At 34.3% G+C, this 17,209-nt stretch overlaps 1 pseudogene; it reads left to right on the forward strand.

Moving 5' to 3' along the window:
* The first annotated feature begins 417 nt into the window (after positions 1-417).
* On the forward strand, positions 418-17,009 carry LOC102966592 (annotated as a pseudogene).
* The last annotated feature ends 200 nt before the right edge of the window (positions 17,010-17,209 follow it).

Below are 17,209 nucleotides of genomic sequence, written 5' to 3' on the forward strand. Positions count from 1 at the left end.
ATGATATGTTTCAAACTTGGCTGCAGAACTATTTTAATCACAAAGCAGTACACGTTGCCTTTTATTGGCCATGAATCAGCATTATGGTTCAAGCATGTCTAGAGATAAATTCAGATTTGCAACAAAGCAACTGAGAATAACCCTATGTATGTATGTGTATATATATGTATATGTATATATATATATACACACATATATATATCAATATCATTTAAAGATCTCAACACAGTGGATTTTAATAGAATACAACACAACCAATTAAATTATCTAAAAACCCATTTTATCCTCTTTACACACACATATTAATTGATTTAGAATTTAGGTTTAAATTTAAATTTAAACTATTTTAAATAAATTCTATAAAGAAAGGAGAAACTGTAATAGCATTAAAAGAATTCCGAGAAGGGGGTGCTGAGAATGCATGTTTGTGCATCTGTCAGTCCGTGTATCCTTGTTTTTGCCCATGTGGCTTTCAGTGCTGCCCTCTGGCAACACATAGGAAAGCCTGCCCTGAATTTCCAGCCCACTGCCATGGTGGATGGTTCCTTCGAGGAGATGAAGCTTTCTGACTACAGATGGAAATACTTGGTCCTCTTTGTCTACCTGCTGGACTTCACCCTGGGTGACCCACAGTGATCATCGCTTTCAGTGAACATGCTGAGGATTTACTCAGGCTGGACTGTGAGGTGCTGGGGGTCTCTGTTGACTCTCAGTTCATCCCCCTGGTGGGGATCAACAAGCCCAGGAAAGAAGGCAGCCTGCCTCACCCCCCAACATCCCTCTGCTGGCAGGTGTAACCAGAAGCTTGTCCCAAGATTATGGTGTGCTGAAGGAAGATTGAAGGCATTGCATACAGGGGCCTCTTTATCACTGATGGCAGCAGTGTCCTTCGCCAGATCACTGTCAATGATTTGCCTGTGGGGAGCTCAGTGGAGGAAGCTCCTGCACCTGGTCCAGGTCTTCCAGTACAGGAATGAGAGTGGGGAAGTCTTTCCACCACAGGAACGAACACGAGGAAGTCCGTCCAGTACAGGAATTAACACGGGGAAATTTGTCCTGCCGGCTGGAAGTCAGGCAGTGACACAATCAAGCCCAACGTATACAACAGCAAGGGATACTTCTCCAAACACAGCAAGGGTGGCACACAAATGGAAAGCTTGGGATGTTGGCCTGCACCTATGACTATGCCTGGATACCCCATGCCAACTCAGGAAAGGTCAGACCTGCCTCTTTAAATTCTAAAGTCAGTGACCCTGGAGGGTTAGACCAAGGATGTCTCATTTTCCCAGCTGGGCTGGTCAATGGTGAGCCCCTCCCTGAAGCCCACCTAGCTAGGCACAGGCCTAGAGGTGATTCATAAAGTATTAGGACAGAAAGAAACAAACAAACCAAACCAACAACAACAACAAAAAATCCCAGAAGGGAAGGCCTTATGATAGTACACTTTTGCAGTGAGAAGAAAATATCTACACACTTAGGTTTGATAAAAGACCTGTGTCTAGAATATATAAGGAATGCCTATGTCTCTTACATGTTACAAAGAAAATACACAGTTGGCCAAGAGACACATGAAAATGCTCAAAATCATTAGTCATTGGAGAAGTGAAAATGAAAACCACGGTATCATACCATTCCACACCATTTCACAGGCTGACATTCAAACAACTGATACTAGTGAAGATGTGGAGTTCGTAAGAATGTCAAAATGTAGAGCCACTTTGGAACATAGGTTGGTGGTTTTCTATAAAGGTAAACAATATACTTTCCTACCCAATAATCTCACCTTTCAGGTGACATGAAAATGCTAATCCATGCAAATTCTTAGACCCCAAATAATTTAGGATTACTCTTGTAGACTTACTCTTTGGGAGCATTCAAAAGATGCTTTGTTAAAATCCCGAGAGAAAGACTCAGGATGGTTTTACTGCATAACTAGAGCACACAAAGTGAGGTATCGGTCACACTGCAAACCTGTTTTTAGTCTGTGTCGCACAGGCTACAATCTCCACTCACTCAACTTGCCTTCAATTCTCCTGGTTTAAGAGTTGTCTTGGTCATGTTAATGTTATTCATGGCTAAGAATTCCAGGAGAAAGGAAGGGCAAGAATCTCGAGTTGCTTCTGAAAATCTTTAACAGACATCGTTAAGTTTTAAATTAGAATTTTAAGATTTGCTCAGAAGAAAAGTATTCGATTTTGTGTGGATACTGGTGGAAAACAATAAGATTAGTTTAAGTGATTATAAGTCTTATATAAAAAGAGTGTGTACTTAAATGTACTCAGATGAATAGAAAAAAGATTGTTATTTTGTCAATCTTAATAAATGAGCAATATTAATAAGTATGCCTTCAGATTATATTTCAAATATGATAGTCTATAGAAACAGTGAGTTTAATAAAGGGATTACTGAATAAGTAAAATAAAAATTTTATTTGATTACAAGTATCTTTTAATTTCTGGGACACCTGGGTGGCTCAGTTGGTTGGGTAAGCATCCAATTCTTGATTTCTGCTCAAGTCATGATCTCATGGTTGGTGGGATCGAGCCCCACACTGGGCTCTGTGCTGACAGTGTGGAGCCTGCTTGGGATTCTCTCTCTCTCTCTTTCTGCCCCTTCACCATGGGCATGCATGCTCATGCACTCTCTCTCTCTCTAAAAATAAATAAACATTTAAAAATAAATAAATAAAATCTCTTTTAGAAAAACAAATATCTTCTTATATCTTTCATCTTGTATTAAAAAGTAAAATTTTGGTTATAATAAATTCTTTGAATTATTGCATATAAAATGCAAGATACTTTATACTTGTGTGTGCATATGTTTTTGTGTGTATCCTTTCTTTTCTATAAAAATAGAAACTCTTTTGTTAAAAAATGATTCAATATCATGACCTTTGCAAAATTAAATCTTAAAATGAAAATAACTCTTTTACTTTGGAATTTAGTAAGATAATTACAATAGATATCGGCTCTTGCTTTGACTACCCAATAATCTTTGAATATCCTTTTAATGTTTCTTATAAATTTCGACTTTCAGATTCATGACTTTCTGAGATGAAACTAAAATCAAAGCAAGCAAAACAAAAACCCTACCTTTCACAGTGTGATCCATATTTTGTAGTATTAATGCCTGCTGAAAGTAGGCATATTCTGTGACAGTAGGCAGCAATGAAAATGAAAAGTCTTCAGACACATTCAACAAACTGAATAAAACTTACAAACATGATGCTGAGTGAAAAGAAATCCATAAAAAAAGAGAATGTATTGCATGCTTCCATTAGTATAAAGTTAAAAAAATCAAAACTAAAGGATGGAGTTTGCCATCAAGGCAGCAGTTGAATTGGGGCAGGATAAATGGAACACTAATGGGAGAGGGTAAATGAGAATTCTGGGGTGACGTTGCAGTTACACCTTTTGTGGTAGCATTTACCAGGTCATATTCACTCTGTAATATTTCTTTGAATAGTAAAATTATAAATTAAGTACTTTAAATGTTTTTAAGAGAGATACAGAGACAAAGGGAGGGGCAGAGAGAGGGAGACGAAGCATCTGAAGCAGGCTCCAGGCTCTGGGCTGTCAGCACAGAGCCTGACTTGGGTCTTGAACCCATAAACTGCGAGATCATGACCTGAGCCGACATCACTGCTTAACTGACTGTACTTTTTTCTGTGTGCTTTTTTCTAAATTATGTACTTTTTTCTATGCATAATATGCTTCATTATAACTGTTTACAAGGTTTTAAGAAACACCTCTAACTGCTGGGGGTGGAGAGGAAGCCAGGTTCTTTCACACATGGCAAAGCTAGGTTCTGGGAAGCAGATTCACATACGTATGATAAGGATGAGGAAGAACATATTACATTAAATTGTTATGATGGTAATAAATTTTGTGTTCCTTATTAATATTTTAAAGATTTATTTACTTTTGAGAGAGAGAACGCAAGTGGAGAAGGAGTAGAGAGAGGGGGACAGAAGATCCAAGCAGGCTCTGCGCTGTCAGCCACCGGCCCAATACTGGGCTCAAACTCAGGAACTGTGAGATCCTGACTTGAGCCCAAGTCCGATGCTCAACTGACTGAGCCACCCAGGTGTCCCTTGTTCCTTATTAATTTTAAAGTCTATCTCCTTATAAAAAGTTCTGATTTAACCTGATAGAGTAGGAAATTAGCATACATTTGTATCCTAAGACCAAAATAAATATATAATGGTTTGCAAAACAGATCAGAGGATGGGGGTTTGGGTTGTCACTGTTGAAACGCATATTTTAACAAATTTTGTGAAGAGAAGAAAATCAGAAGAGAAATGGAATAAAGGCAGAGGATTGACAATGTAGAATCAGGGTATTGCTAAGGAGGTGGTTGATTCTAACAATAGCAAATATTAGTTTCTTCAACTCAGATACAAAATGTCCTATGCTGTGCAGGATATTTCTATACAATAAAACATTTTCTTACCCAAAATGCTTTTACTACATTCACTGAGAAAGCGGCCAGAGAGATAAGCATATTTATTGTGTGTAACTTTGCTGACATTTGTCCATTGAGATAAGCACATGAGTAAATTGTTTCTCTGTTGACATTTGTTCTCAATGAAAGTTTCCCTTTTCTTTTCTAGTAGGTAATGCCCTCACAGTGTCCACGGGGTATTAAAACTGTGTCTTTTGAAATTGGCAAAGTGGTTTTTTACACTTACAAAGTTAAATTTCTCGTTGTTTGAGGGTTTAAAAAAACACCCTTTTAGTATTCTAGCAGTATTTACAGGTTTCTAGTCAGTTGGATATTAGGAAGCTTATGACTATTATGGCATTATTTAAATTAAATGAGTAATTTATTGAAATAGTTCAGAAGCCTCCCGGAAACATTAATTAATTTCACTATATTGTGATCCCTTTTCTGAGCAGCTTGTGCCTTTCAAAATTTTTCTTCAGAAACAGAAAATATGTAAGAAGTGCTCAACTAAATGAGAATATTGCATTATTGGGGAGCCCAGCTGGCTCAGTTGGTAAATCATGTGACTCTTGATGTCAAGGTTGTGAGTTAGAGCCCCACATTGAGTGTGGAGATTGCTTAAAAAATAAAATTTAAAAAAATCTTTAATAAAGAATATTACATTATTATTTTTAACCAAATAAGTTACCTCAATTTGGATAGATGGATGATAGATAGATGATTGATAGATAGATAGATAGATAGATAGATAGATAGACAAAGGGAGAGTGGGGCAGGGATTAACCTTTCTCAATGGAAAATGAGATTAGGGTTTGTAAGATTGCCTTGAAATCTAAATTGAAGTGATGGAAATAAAAGAACATTCAAGTTTCTAAGGCTTTCAGAAAATTCAGTAGTATTGAAAAAAAGAGAAAGGTAATCATGGCAGAAATTCTTCCCAGGAACAGATTGTGTGAATGTTCGGATCTTACTTTGCATAAAATCTTACTAATATCACCAAATGTGGAAAGACATCACACAAAGACGTGGCCCAAATAAACTCTACAGTTGGACCCTGTCTAAAATGCACTATAGGCAGGAAAACTGCAAGAAAGTGCAGAAACATTGTAATTGCCCATAGTTAGTTTTCTCCAATAAACAGAGGTTTTAGAAAACAGAAGTCTAAAGAGAAAATGAATAAAAAGATTTGTCAAGACAGTGGTGGCAATGGGAGAGACCTGTGCAGAGGGTTCTTTTTGGAAGTAACCTGGCTCTAACACTTAACCCAACCCTCTTGCAATTAGCATGCCCATTATTATCAATATTCTGGACATTGTTATAAAAGAAGTAGTAAGTGGAAGTGTGTTGCCTTTAGCTTTGTTTTCTCAAGATTCTTCAGCTATTCAGGAGCTTCTGTAGTTCCATACAAATTTCAGAATTGGCTTTTCTATCTCTGTGAAAAACGCCATTGGAATTTTGATAGGAATTAAATTGAATTTATCACTTTGGGTAGTATGGACACTTTAACAATACTTTTCAAATCCGTGAACACGGGCTATCTTTTCATTTATTTGAATCTTCTTCAGTTTCTTTCATCAGTATCTTACAGTTTTTGGTGTACATCTTTCACCTTCTTGGATAAGTTTATTCCTATTTTATTTTTTTCTTCATATGTTCATAAATGGGGTTGCTTTTCTTTTTCTAAGGCTAGTCAAATGAAGCAGTGAGAGTCAAGAAGAAATATATCTGTAACTGGTTGTGATCAATTAATCGTAAACACCACTGCACTTGGATCAGCTAGAATTGTTTTCTTGACTTCCTTTTGTTGGTATAAAGAATGCAACTGGTTTTTATGTGTTGATTCTGTTTTCTGCAACTTTACTGAATTTATTAGTTCTAACAGGTTTCTTTTTTTTTTTTTGAGACTTTAGAGTTTTCTGCATTTTGGATTATGTCATTTGCAAGCAGATATTTTTACTTGTCACTTTCCAATTTGAATGCCTTCTATTTCTTTTTCCTTTTTTCTCTTCTGGTTGCTCATCTTAGTGCTTTTAGTACTATGTTACATAGAAGTGGGGAGGGTAAGCATTCTTGCTTTATAGAAAATTTTAGAGGAAACACTTTCACTTTTTCTCCATTAATTATGATGTTAGCTGTGGATTTTTAAAATAAATGGTCTCATTGTGTTGAGGAGGTTTCCTTTTATAGCTATTTTGTTGAGAGTTTTTATCATATACATTTATACTGAACTTTTCAAATGCTTTTTCTGCTTTTATTAAGATGACATTTTAGTCTTTTATTCTGTTACTGTGGTATATCATGTCGATTGGTTTGCATATGTTAAAACAATCTTTCATCCCAGGGATAAACCCTACTTGGTCTTGGTGCAAATTCTTTTTGATATACTGTCAAATTTAATTTGCTAGTATTTTATTGAGAACTTTTGTATCTATGTTATTTATTTTGAGCCCATTTGACAGGTATGATATAAGTTACTTCTTTATCCTAAAGAAGGTATTTTATAATACAAAAGAGAATACTTTGGCTTAATAAACAAATAAAATTAAACAAATAATCAACAGCATTCAAAAGTGACGGGGCAAGTGTCAGAGTACTGATGAAATGCTAAATTTATTTTCTACACGAAGGATTAAATGTTATGTATATTTAGGAAAAAGTGAAATAACCATAAGCACATAGATAGTTTTATAATAGCTTAAATATATTATGAGAGTGACACATATTAATTATTTATCTTAATATGAAAGGTGAAATTAATATCCAAAACAAAAAGGCAAGTACTAAATCAGAGATGTTTTTTCTTTCATCTTTTTATTTATTATTAGTAGTAAATATTATTTTCAGAATTCTTTTTTTTTTCATTTTTTTAAGTTTAGTCATTTCAAGAGAGACAGGGAGAGTGAGTGGCAGTGGGGAAGAGAGAGAGGGAGAGAGAGAGAATCCGAAGCAGGCTGTGCACTGTCAGGCTGGAGCTGCATGTGGGGCTTGAACTCAAGAAATGCAAGACCATGACCTGAGCCGAACCCAAGAGTTGGTTGCTTAACCAACTGAGCCACCCAGGATCCCCAACCTTTATCAGAATTCTTATTTGAGATATTTGTGTAATCCATCAAAAAACAAAAACAATTAAATTATTACTTTAGAAAATAAAAATTCAGTAAAATAACTGTTGTCATCATCGAGAGATTAAACAAATGATATCAAGTTTAGCTCAGTGTTGTGTCTTTTCAACATTTTTCTTTAATAGCAGCTCTTTTTTAAATCTAACTTATGATTTCTTATGTAAAAATATAATTATAACTTTTCAAATTAATTAAGTTCTAGTGTATGAAATTTTTTTTCAGTCAAAAAAATGAGAGAATATTAAGAGCACCAGAATACTACCTAGGTGCAGAAAGCAGAGGTACTTTCTGAACTCATAGGCTGTTATTTGACTCATCACATCTTTAATTAGATGGAAAAAATAATAGAGTCTCAAAGACTGTATTACAGTATTTCTTAAGAGAGTAAACTTTACAGTCAGATAAAAAACAGAAAATTATGAATCCTTAAGGCTTTAGTTGTGAGGACAACTCACTGTGATGTATGAAGCTTTTATTATTAATATACCAGGGCACATTTGTAGCAATTTTACATGACATTCAGATGTGACCAAAAAAAAAAAAAAAAAAAAAGATATAAAAGGTTTAGCTGTTTCTAAGGTTTTTGAGGTATTTATCTTATCGGTTAAAATGCACAGTGATTTAAAAATAATAAAATAAAATAAAATACATAAAATACAAAGTGATTATTTTTATATGTAAGGATGATTTAAGTCATAGAAGGTATGTCTTTTATTTATTCATTTATCGAATATTTGTGAAATGGCTGCTATGTAGCGTACTGTTCAATAACTGTGTGTGTGTGTGTGTGTGTGTGTGCGTGCGTGTGTGTGTGTGTTTAACAGCAGTGCCTAACTTAGGCACTGAGTATATACCCAATTAAAAAACATATATAGGGGCGCCTGGGTGGCTCGGTCGGTTAAGCGTCCGATTTCGGCTCAGGTCATGATCTCACGGTCCGTGGGTTCGAGCCCTGCGTCGGGCTCTGTGCTGACCGCTCAGAGCCTGGAGCCTGTTTCAGATTCTGTGTCTCCCTCTCTCTGACCCTCTCCCGTTCATGCTCTGTCTCTCTCTATCTCAAAAATGAATAAACGTTAAAAAAAAATTAAAAAAAAAAGACTATATATATATACACACATACACACACACACACACACACACACACACACACACACACACATACACTTGAAGGAGCTCATGATCTAGTAATACACGTATTGAGTAAGCTAAACCCCAACAGAAAATTTATAGACTAGGGAGTAAATTGAACTGACAAGGGAGAACTGGATTGAGAGCAAGTTCAATGATGGTAAGTCCAATATGTCTGGGTGTCAATTAGCAACTTCAAGTGCAAGATGGTCCAGTTTAACAGCTAATTGTGAATGAAGAGTCTCTTTTCCCTATCACTTCCTGAAATGTCAAAAAATGTTGCAGATTCTACTGTAAAGCCTTAAAAGGATTCCAAAAACACCACAAAATAAGCAAAAATGCTATTAACTTAAATTGAATTAAGAAGGACCTCTGTCTCTTCTCCAGAGAAAGAGAAAGAGTGGGAGGGTTGGAAGAGAAGGGGAAGGGAAGAGGAAGAGGGGGACAAGAAGGGTGAATTCAGCCAGAAGTAGGAAAAAATCAGGAGTAGGAAAAGAGGAGGGAGAGGGGAGGAAAGAAGAGAGATGCATTCGTATTTCATAATAAAAGTAATAAGCATTAACTGTGAAATGTTTGGAGAATATCAAAATGCATAAACAAAATGTGAAGCACCTTTAAGTCCAACATGCAATGAACTTGGCCATTAATATTGCAGCAAGTGAACTTGGAGACATACATTTTTATATGTATGCCTGAGGTAGTTCTGCTGTCAATATCTGTCTTCTTCTCTTCATCCTGGGCATACAGTTAACTTACCTTTGACATATTTTTGCACAATTACTTGAAGCCTGAATTTTGGAAAAACTGCTTGTTTTGAATTAAGGTTGAATGAGGCTGTTTTGAATTGAGGTTGAATTGAGTTGAATGAGGCTGTTCTTTTCTATACCCTGATCAGCTAGGACCTACACGAGTTTAGGAATTCAAAGTGGAAGGAGAGCCTCTCCCACAGCCGCTTGACTACAAATTCTTACACTGAACTGCTGCATAATGAGAAATAAACTTTTATTGTATAAGTTCCCTGACTTTTTTTAAAACAACAGTTTCTATACTTTTAGTAATATATCCATAATTATTTTATCATATCCTCATTTTATTATGTGTGGGGTGATTTGTTGAGCAAGCTCGACAAATAACTAAAAGCTTCACAAAGCAATGATTTTGGAGAAAAGTGTACCAAATTCAATAGCATCTTCCTCTAAACAGTTATATATGCTTTTGAGGCACATGACCCATGTGCTTTGTGAAAGAACGCAAAGTGTGCAAATTAGGTACACAAAGTGTACTGAAATTATGATTTATATTTAATTTTCAATGTTACTTTGTTTAGATATTACATGTTTAGTAGTAAATACTTAATATAATGTTGGCTAACCTGTAACGATTTACTATGCTAATAAAAACGTTACTGTAAATTTTTACTATTAATTATATCAAATGATAATAATTAGAATATTTTAATTTAAAACATTTATATTGCTTTTTCTTTCCTCAAATATGATTCCTCCTAATACTTTCAACACTGGAAGAACAATGTAGTTTTTTGCAAACATCTATAGTACCTGGCATCAACTAGATTTTAAAGGCAACTTGAACTCTAAGAAACAGACTCAGTTGTAAAGTTGAATCAAGCTATAAATGGATAAACATTGTTAACAGGACTAACAAGTGATAAATTGGAATTTCACAAAAGTGAAGTGATTTGCTCTAATTCAGGATCCAATCTGTAATGACGCAGTTTTCTTTCCAAAGATCAATACCTTCAATGTCACTAGATTACACACTAAATAAGTCTTTAGGAAGAGATGATCAAAGTTCTGAAAGCAATGTGTAAAGAGGAGAGGGATTTATCTTTCTTGAGTATTTACAAGAGACATTTCGTAAGGTATACTGTACAGGGACAGAAATTGAAGTTAGCAAAGGCAAACATTTCATAGAATAGTTATTCAATGTTTAAGGTGAAAATAGAAGCACCATTTGTTTATCATCTACTATGTAATGATTTCTAATGAATAATATCTCATTTGTTTCTGTATTTTAGTTATTATCACCTCACTTTATAGAAGACAGTTGGAGAAATCTAAGCTAATAATGTTAATAAATGGTGGACTTAAAACTAGAAGGCAATTTCTCTGATCTTGTGCCAATATTATTTATGGGTTAACCACAGTTACAGAATGTGGAAGACATAGACTAAAAAAAATAGTGGTCTGGGCTTGCCTGGCTGGCTGAGTCGATAGAGCATGTGACTCTTGATCTCAGGGTTGTGAGTTCAAGCCCCACATTGGGCATAGAGCTTACTTAATAAGCAAGCAAGTAAGTGAATAAATAAATGAATGAATAAACAAATAGCTCATCTTAAAAAAAAAAACTGTTGGGCTGATTACAATGTTTGTGTAAAGTTGATTTCAGATTATATAATTATATACCGTGGAAATTTTTAAATATTATGAAATTATGGAAGAACGCTCTGAGAATGTGCTGAGCGTTTCTGTTTTCATAATATGTCCATCAACAAGGAGAGATTTAATATCGTCTTTTAAATAGATGCCACAGGACATAATACTGTATAGTATTCTTGCCAAAATTTAGGAATGCCCAAGTACTAAATGGTGAACAAATAACAGAAGGGTGACTGATAATTTATAACTAACGTACATCGGCTTTAAGCTTTAATTTCAATAAAAATAGCACCAAATAACCCAAAACAGAAAGGACAAACCCCCAAATATTAACCTAGATTAAAAAACAAACTATAAAATTTCATCAAAAGTTTAGCTGGAACTATATGGTGACTTTCTGCTTAATAAAGTTTGCAGTGCTGCTGAAATCCTTTAATCAAAGGGAATTAAGTTCGGATTCTTATTCATTAAAGAGGCAATTACTTCAGGACAGGTTGTGCTGGAGTGACATGAATATGACAAATAAAGCCATGAGAGAAAATAGTCCACATTTTCATGAGCTATTTTCATTTATATTCTGAAATTAAAGGTATTAAAATCAATCTAATGGTTAAATAGAATATAAGGTTGCCTAATCAAGAGAGTGGGTGCTTGTACATTTACTTTGATAGCATAAAACTGAGTTAAAATATGTATAAATATGATAGTTAAAAATATTTTAGTAGTTAGTGTACTCAGCTTTGGGAGCATCCCTTATGAAGGATATTTAACATGTATGCTATGAAGGTTCCAGGTTGTGAATTTTGCCAGTGTACATTTGATACTTGGATATATCTAGGGCAGTGCTTTGCAGTTCTAGCATTGAATGGTATTCAGAAGTTTAATTACTAGACAAACTTATTTCACATAACAAGTTTTTATGTCTAAAAGTTGCATGGGAAGCCCAAGTATTGTGGGCCATTTTTAGTTATCAACTTGCTTTACTCATCATTTTTGATGACCAAGCAGGTAATTTTTCTTCGCTTGGCCATGCTATCAGGCCCTGATCCTGTAACATTTTCCATGTCTGCACATTTTCATTGTACCACTCCTATGAATGAGCTCCTATGAATGTAACAGTTTCACAATACCAGTCCTTTCCAAGAATGACACCAGATACTAAATAACAACATCTGGTTATTTTACACTCAAGTTGCTAAGGTTTACCCTTTCATCTAGAATACTGTAGCATATTTTCACTTTTTGTTACTTCATTTGGAATACTCTTCTCCCCAATAACTTCCTTAATATACCTTCCTTTTCTTCTTTTAACCCTACGATCAGTCACTTATGAAAAACTTGTTCTCACCACCTGATATAAATAGTAATTTCCTTCTCTGGCATTCATTATCATCTTACCCTCTTTCATTTTACTTCATTGCACTTGGAACTTGATATTTATATGCTTATTTATATATTTTATTTCTACTCCATTAAATTGGAAACTCCAGGAGCTCAAAGATTAAAGGATATTATTATAGTACACCCACTGTCTGTAACAGTGCTTGCCATGAAGCAGTATGTATTCAACAAATATTTGTCAGATAAAGCAACAGTATTTATTTGTCAGATAAAGGAAAGAATGGATACATTCTTGGAGGCAACAGAAAAATATCTCTCTTGAGTTTCTGTGAAAGATGGCTTTTTGTTAGCATGGTGAGTTCAGAAATGTTTACCATCAGCAAAATATTTAAATGTAACTAGAAATATTCTATGCGTTAACCTAATTAATTCTACTTTCTACTTTTTTGGTTTTAGAAAAAAATCTAAACTTTGCCTTGATATTTTTTGCAGCAAATTTCATCCATTTATTGAAAGATATAACTGATAATTTTTGCATGAGTTTATATTTCTAATAAGAAAATGCTTGCCCAATTGGAAAGATTTGTTTTTGTCACCACTTGACAACAAATTTATAAAAAGTATTTCTTATGAGTCAAAAAAAATAATAGTTTTAAGTTCTGTTGTAACAAAGTAAAAGAGTCAACTATTAATATGGTATTTTGAAGAGTCTATATAAGTGAATTGAATTTACGATTGTAAAGCAAACACAGTTTAACTAAAAAGCTGTTTCTCCACATGAAGATGACTTTCTCAAAAATATGGACTGGAATATGAATTTTTATAAATCATTTTTGTGATAAAATTTTTTACATGGTAGATCAAAAAACAGTGAAAAATAATGTTATTTTCTTAGAAAAAGAACAATCTTTTACCAATTCCAAGGTATAGATTGTGTTTTGGTTTATAAGTTTTACATGATACTATGGATAAAGTAAGTTTAAGTCCTGTTTTTCATTCCTCTCTTTTACTACTAGTATGTCTAATTATGGGTGTATATAGACCACATACAAAATTGTGTCCTACCATTTATAATGACAGAATACACTGCTTAGGAAAGATATACCTACATAATTTGAAATAACTCCCTACCTATTTCTAAATCAATATGGCCCATTTTTTCTAATAACACCATTTATTAAAATATTACATCAATTTTATAAAGAGCTATTCTATTAATTATATCATAATACAGAGGTTTAGAATATTTAAGTTATTGAGACATACTAGTCAAAGCTTAGAGACACCTTTGTAATATTCACTTAACCATTAAATATTTAATAAAGTTAAATACTTGTCAGCTAGGAAGGCAGCATGATGTTGTACAATTATTTCTACTGTAGATCTCTAGGCTTCCTAAAAATTTTCCTATAATATCCACACACACATACACACACACAGATACACATACACAAAACACTTAAAAAATTAAATGGTTAAGTAGTTAAGTTTTAAACTGACTGGAAAGCTCTGCCCACTGCTCCCCACCCACCTCTGTCTCTCAAAACAATAAACATAAAAAAAAAAAAGATGCAATGATCCAGTGGAAATAGGGTGAACTTTAGAGTGACAAGACCAGAGTCTGAATTGAATATTCCTTTTGCTATCTCTATGGCCTTGTTACATGTAACTCAGGTTCAATTACTGAACCTAATCAAACTAATAATATCTGAAGAGATGTTTGCTTTTGCTTAGCCATGGGAAGAGAGAAATCTATTTCTCACTGAAAGACCATCCTTCCATGGAGGCTGATAAGGCTGTCTAAATAACAAAAAATAATAGCTACTAATATTAAGGGCCAACCATGTTTTGGACATATTTATGATCATAGAATAAAAGTTGCCTCATTAAACCTCACAACAGCCCCAGAATTAAAATTCCAGTATGATTCTCACTCTACAGATGAGAAAACTGAATTTCAGGATTGTTACCTTGCACCATATCATCCAATTAATAACATGATGGACCAGAGACTTCAATACAAGGAGTCCTGGCAGAGAATTCCAGAAACAGTCTTGTTACCTTTTACTAAGAATTGCCTTTTCTGTCAGGGGTTTCACTTCAGCACTGTAAAAAAACAACAATTATTCATGGTCATTTTGGGCCACATAGAAGTGTCTGTTGAAATATAGCTGAAAACAATCAGCAGAAAATGTGTGTGTTTAGATAATAGTTTACTATCCCAATTTCCCCCCTTGGTATCTCAGGAAAATACCCTCAAAATGAATGTCCTCTCAAAATGATCCTACCCCACAATGTGATGGTATTAGGAAGTGGGACTTTTAGTGGGTGATAAGGTCATAGGGATTGAGCCCTTGTGAATGCCTTATGAAAGGACCCCTCATTTTTTTTCCCACCGTATGAAGACACAATGAGAGGTTGGCGTGTGCAATTAGGACTCAGACCTCATCAGTAATGGAATCTGCTGGCATCTTGATCTCAGACTTCCAGCCTCCAGAATTTAAGAAATACATTTCTCTTATTTATAAGCCACCCAGACTATGGTCTTCTGTTATTTCATCCTAAATTGAATAGGGCACGCATGAAACTTAAAACAAACAACACCCTCTATTGCAATAATACTAGAAACAAAAATTCTCTATTGTGCAACTTATACTTAAGTTAAAATGGGCAGATATTAAATCAATATACACTGAAATATTAAGTTGGGAATGGTTAAGGAAGAGGTGTTATAGGAATAGTGCACAGCAGGGGTGGTTACTTGTACATCTGCTTTTCCAGGAAGATCTAAACACTGCTTCGCTTACAGGATATATCTTCTAACACACTTTAGCTGTACTCTTCAATTTATGCAGAGCAATTCTAGTTAGTAATTGTAACATTCTATATATATATATATATATATATATATATATATATGTATATACACACACATATATATATATATATATATATATTTTTGCTGAAACCATCACTAATATTTAGTTCAGAAGGAAAGGATTTTGTTAGCATGGCAGTTAAAGGAAAAAATACAATGTTTGATATCAAAACTGACCTTAAATAAAGATGTCCTATTCCAAATACTGAGCCAAAAATTAAAGTAGAATAACATTTGCTGAAACTAACAATGGATTACAAAATAGAAGAGAAAGAAAGCTGTGCATTGAAGATGATGAGTACTTTTCTAGTTTTGAGATAAGATTTACTATCAGAATTAATAGGAAAAAAATGAGATCACTCTTCCCTCATTAAAATTCATCAGTATATTTATTTAACAGGAGAAGAATTAAAAAAAAAAACATGTAAAGATGATACATTGAGATATATGCCCAGTGGATATTTTCAGCTATTAATACATCAAACATTTTTCTATCTCATTTAACTGTCTTCTCTTTCTGGGGCTCCTTTTGGATGTATGTGGAGATCTTTTTTATGTCTAGGTAATGAGGTATGTGTTTGATCATAAAAAATCAAATGGGAAAAATAATAGCAGAATTTAAATTCATATCAGAATTATAGTTGACATTTCAGAAAAGTGGATAAAAGATCTTGGCTTCTTGTGAAAAAGAAGCACAAAGGCATTTTTTCCCAAATTTGATGAAAACATTAGCTTACACATCCAAGTATTTAATTAAATTCCTAGTAAGGTTAAAAACAACAACAGCAACAAAGAAAACCAATCTTAAACATATAATGTCTAATTCAGTGACTAGTTTATAGTCAAGCACAAAGAAAATAGACTCAATAGATAAGAACAAAAACACAAAAAAGACAACAGGGATAGACATACATGCAAGATATCAACTGTTGGAAAGATAATAGATTATTTTTACTTCATTTCATTTTTTAAATAGTTAAGAGATTTTATTCTAAGAGCTACAGTTACAGTGCTTGCTTGTCAAAATGAGAACTGAAAACAAGTATACAAAACAGTTGATTGGTAATTGTGTACAGAAAGCAGTAACAGGTTCCATGACACCAAATACACCAGTTCTTAGGATTTCCCCAAAATAAAGTTTAACAGCTCCAGCTTCTTCAGTGTTTATCAAAATACAAAAGAAAAATATCAATGACAAATCTGATCCTTACAGGCTGAAGGAGTGAGTGAAAGCACAGGTCGGTGTGGGTAGGGGGAGTGGCTCTGGATCTCGGGGCACTAAGACTTCAGGATGACCACCATGTTCCATTCTGCATAGTCATGAAATGGTGCCTGTGATTCACTCTGTCTCTGGTCATCTTGCATCCTCTTGTGTTTGTGCTTGTACTTGTGCATTCACAGCTGCACAGGAGAAGGGCTGAGGGCTGTGGCCACTGCTCAAGGACCCCTCAGAGGGACCCTAGCTCTCCCTTGGGTCAGCGTGAGTGTTCTGGCTTGTTCAGGGATGCCTGGGATCTCACAAGCAGGAAAGCAGAATTTTTACCATTCATCCTAGACAATTTTTACAAAGCTAGCTGATGAGTCTATAACACATAATGTCTGTATATATTTGTTTTTGCTTGTAATGTCTGCATTTTGTAGAAAATTGCCAGTTGGTACAACAGAAGAATGCTGGAGTACAGGAAAAGTGGTTGAATAACAAAAATGTAGTCATATTAGTAGTATGGCCATATCTTTTCTTAACTCTTAACATTTTTATCCATGAAGATATTTTTAGCTGACTAACAAAAGACACAAACAGAAATGGCTTAACCAATGTGCCAAGTTATTATCTGATAGATTTAGAGTCATTCCACTATTAGATCATTTAACATATCCAATATCAGCAAATCCTA

Source organism: Panthera tigris, chromosome F3 (genome assembly GCF_018350195.1).
Source record: "Panthera tigris isolate Pti1 chromosome F3, P.tigris_Pti1_mat1.1, whole genome shotgun sequence".
Taxonomy (NCBI): Eukaryota; Metazoa; Chordata; class Mammalia; order Carnivora; family Felidae; genus Panthera; species Panthera tigris.